This window comes from Centroberyx gerrardi, chromosome 5 (assembly GCF_048128805.1).
Source record: "Centroberyx gerrardi isolate f3 chromosome 5, fCenGer3.hap1.cur.20231027, whole genome shotgun sequence".
NCBI lineage: Eukaryota > Metazoa > Chordata > Actinopteri > Beryciformes > Berycidae > Centroberyx > Centroberyx gerrardi.
In genome coordinates, this window is record NC_136001.1 from 2110414 (window position 1) to 2114923 (window position 4510).

The window sequence follows — 4510 nt, forward strand, 5'->3', positions numbered from 1 at the left end:
CAAGCTAGCTACCGTTAGCCGCCGTCACAGAAACACCGGCTACTTCCGTCGCAGTTGAAGCTGACAGGTTGGCAGGGACATGCCAGATGATGTGTGACGGGTCCAGATAAAACCTCTTTGGTCCAGACGACTACACCAGGGGCACGTTCAAAGTTTGCACCGTTTTGCTACGGTGCAAAACGTTTTCCGGTTGAACGTTTGCTCATAAAACCTTGAATTCAACCATGAGTTCAACGCACAAACGTTTCCTTTTAAACTTCCTGTTTCCTACGTTTTGGGGCAATTGAACGTGCCCCAGTTTGGTCCGGGGACCACCAGGGGTCCCTGAGGGGGTTTCAGGGGTGTTAAACGTCACCATTATTTCATTTACAAGAAGTTAACACAATTAGAGAATGTAGAATAATGATTGTTTAGAACATCGTTTCACTGTTATCTCTCTACCTACTCTGCAGATAGTCATGGAATTCTGGACAATATCTAACAATAAAAATATTCTCAGATTTAGGTCCGAGAGACAAAATCTCATAGGTCAGTGCCAACTTGTATGATCCAACATATGTAAACAGCCAAATACAACGTAGGTTCACAGAATCACTGCCTAATAATTTGTGTTTTCATCAGCTTGTATTGCCTCTATTCATTGTTTGGATACTCTGGCAGCTATTAATGATGTTGATAACTTAATGATGATAACTAATTGTAAAAACTGTAATTGTAGGCTATGTAGGCTATTTTAAAACATAGTATAAAATGCAAGGACAATCTGAATTTCGGATTTGTCTGAGTTTATGTGGGCTAAAGAGTATATTTGGAACTAGGGTAACCTCATCAATATTCTTATATTAGTTTTCCATCACATTTGCCCAGTTTGAGCGAGAATTCAGAGAATGTTTACATATAACCACACACGTTGCTGTAAGTAACTGTCTGGTGACTGGAATTATGGGGAGGGAAAGTGTCAACTTACGCCACCTGCTGGTTGCATTCAAAGAAAGAAAAAAAAAATCACCATTCATTTTCCCATAGGGGAATTTTCAATAATTGATTACAAATTTGTAACTGCTTGAACGTTCAACATTTTACGACACTAAGGCACATCAGCTGGGTTATTCTCATGAAAATCTTGTTTGAGTGAGATCTCATGGAAAAAAAAATGTATGTACTCTAGGGCCCTACATGTAGGACTATATGTATCATAAAATTTCCAATTGAGGCATGAAGAACTATATCAAAACATTCGATCATTTTATACACATTCATGCACATTTTCCCAACGATTTTACTTAAATTGATTATGACATAATAGGATACATGAAAGTTATAAAGATTTATAACTGCATTCTGTAAATTGATTTCTCATTACTGCAACATGTGGTACAATTTTAAAACTGAGTGTTAATATTTCATGTTAAACTTTTAATTTTAAAAATTGGATCACTAATGATCTGCAGATTTTGGAGAGGAGTTTGATAATTTCGGTAATTAACATTATTAAACTCAATATAGGCTAAAGTAAACACCACATTTTACAGCAGTGATTAACTATCACCATAATGTAATTGTTTAAAATCATATCATATGTATTTAGGAATTCTCACTGCGGAAGCTATACTCTGCCAATCAGTAGACCTATATGACAGAATAGATTACATTATTGTCTACCAGAGGATTTTTTTTGTCGGCAAAAGTCCACAGTATATTCACAGGCAACTCCACATGATCTGCAGTGACTACCTAAGAGTGGACTTTTGTAAGTATGACCAAGCTCAGGGAGATAACCAACCACATGCAACACTGACACCTTGAGAATTTCACCCATAGAATTAGATTTAAACCCAAGGCTAATACAAGTTCTTAAAGCATGAGCAGAGAATAGATTTCTGAAGGGTTTCTTTATTTATCAATAAATAAAACAGACTGGATGCTGGAAAAGTAAAATATAAGGCGGTGATTGTAATCAAATGACAACCACAGCCAATGAACTGTCTATATTGTAAGGCACCATATTGGTAGGAGATGCATGTGACATCATGGGAATACTATGAATAGACGAAGAAGAAGTAGATGAGGTAGGTTGAGGGAAAGTGGATACACCAAAATAAATTACATGCAAATAAATTATAAACACATCATCACAAAATAACTCCTGGAATGCATGGAACATCACATATTGATGATATATAAGAGTTTAACAATATCCAAGAGTAGAATTTTCTTTTAATTTGGGGGATTTTTCAACATTGAATAACACCTTTAAAACTGGAATACCTTTCACAGAGGCAATGCACGGTCTATGAAGGTCTACAGAGACGTGCTTATTGCTGGTTGAAAACTTAACCCAATACCCCGCCAGGAAGACTTTTTGCTAGTCTCCAGTCCAAGGAGGCAAATAAATAAATAAATAATTAACAGGAATAAATGTGTCTTGAAATGTCCAATCTCAATTTGGAACTTTTTCCCGTCAGTTGTTTTCCGCCTTAATTATTGATTTATTTCATTGTGCAATTATAGCATTGACAAAATTCCACTCACACTCTCCCTGTTCCATAAACAAATAGCTTGGTCATTAATCTATAAACACAACTTTTTTCCGCATATATACTTCATCTGGAACTTACGGAAGCCCAGGAACATACTGTATAATAATAAATTGGCTTCTTATTGAATTACAAAAATTTGAAATGCCTGTAATGATTATGGATGCTATCTCTTCAGGAGTAACAGAACTTTTTTAGGTCATAATCCTCAGCCTGCTGAGCTTTTATCACTCAGGCCTGCTGACACATCAAGAGGGGGAAGCTTGCTTTTCTCTGCACTGTAAGAATAACATTAAAGCATTTCTGTCTGCTCTTTTTGTAAGAAAGTATGGTTATTTCCCCATAAATACTTAATTAAAAATAACGTTAAGGAAGTGTCATTTAAAATTATTCACAAATTCTACCCAGCTAGCCATTAACATAAGTAAAAAAAAGTCAGAAACAGTCAGAAAAAAAAGAAAGTTTAGCCTGTAACTTTACATTTACATTTAACATGACATATTCTTGCAAAATCATTTGAATTACTGTTGGAATAATTGTACATAGAAAATTATCCTATATTTGCTTATATTGTTTGAGAGCTATATATGTGTGTGTGTGTGTGTCTGTGCGAGAGGATGTGTTAACTGTTTTTCAGAGATATCACGAAGCCTCATGGGCAGGCTCAGGGTCGAGGTGACCGCATTGAGGAGGCAGATGAGAAACACTCCTACAAGAAGGCGGAGGCCGCAACTATGCCTTTGATCTAAATGAAGACACCTGCTACAAACGAGAACTTCTTTGTAACCATGTTTTAGAAAAGATACGTAGAGAATTTCAGCCCGTGTGTCCCCCACCCTTTAGGGGCTGTAATCCTTTTGTAACTAGGAACCACCTTAAGGAAATAAAAAGAGAGGAGACGGCGGGACGGGTTCAGAGCGGGGTGGAAAGTGTAACTGAGCACGTTTCCGTCCGTTCTCCCTTGCAAGGAAGAAAACTCTAACTCTGTGTCTTCTCTCTTTTTGTGTGTGTTTTAATAATGTTCAGGTTGCTTGAACCCGACATTAACTTGGTCCTTCGAGCCGGATACCAATAGATCTGAGGATTTCAGTGGGCGAGGCGGACACCAGGAAAATCCGTGCACGGTGAGTCCTTTTCCAGGACTGATCCGCCCCGCCGACTGAGATCCGACGGTTGACGGTAGTCTGACAGGGAGACAACACAAATCGGTGAGTTACAGTTTTCTTAAAAAGGAAAAGAATGACTGAGGGTCATTGCGAAAACCCTGAATATTCTAGACACTGGCAGGTGAATAAGGGCAAAGAAGTCCTGGGGCGCAGTTAAATTCCGTAGAGGACGGCGGAGTCCCCTGTGTTACAGTTAAATTCCGTAGGACGGCGGAGTCCTCTGTAAGCCTAAAAGAGCGCAGCGTAAAGTACGAAAGAGTGAGTGAGTGAGTGAGTGGAGGGGAAAATACCACTAGGTATTTAACCTCATACCAAAAGGCAGGAGTTAAACAGTGGACTTTTGTGGATGCAAAGGCAAGAAGTCTCCACTCGAAAGAGTTGAAGTGAGACTTACCACAAAAGGAAATTTGAATCACTGTCCTGCTTGAATTTCCCAGTGTTTAGAACACCCTAGGTGTTATTACACTGGACTAAAAGACACATAAAATGGGGAAAGGAAATGGTAAATGTCAAATTAGAGAAGCATTGCAATGCAAAGATTGGAAATATATCGGAAAAAAAAAAAAAAAAAAACCCCGCAAAAAGTAAAATACCTTGAAAAATGGGTGAAAAAGTACAACTATAATGGTAAATTAAGTACTCAGAAATTAACTGAATTACAGGGAGCAATAGAAAGGAAGAATAAAAGCAGAAACAAGAAAGTGCGCAAAGATGGTTATGAGGATGTGAAATACTGGCTAGAAGTAGCACAGAAAAGAGAAGAAGGCGACAGGAAGGTTAAAGAGGCTAAGGAAAAGGAATGTGCAG

The 4510-nt window shown here is 38.0% G+C and overlaps 1 pseudogene; it reads left to right on the forward strand.

Annotated features, from left to right (window-relative positions):
- Nucleotides 1-2265: 2265 nt before the first annotated feature.
- Nucleotides 2266-2386, forward strand: LOC139920788 (U4 spliceosomal RNA; annotated as a pseudogene).
- Nucleotides 2387-4510: the final 2124 nt, after the last annotated feature.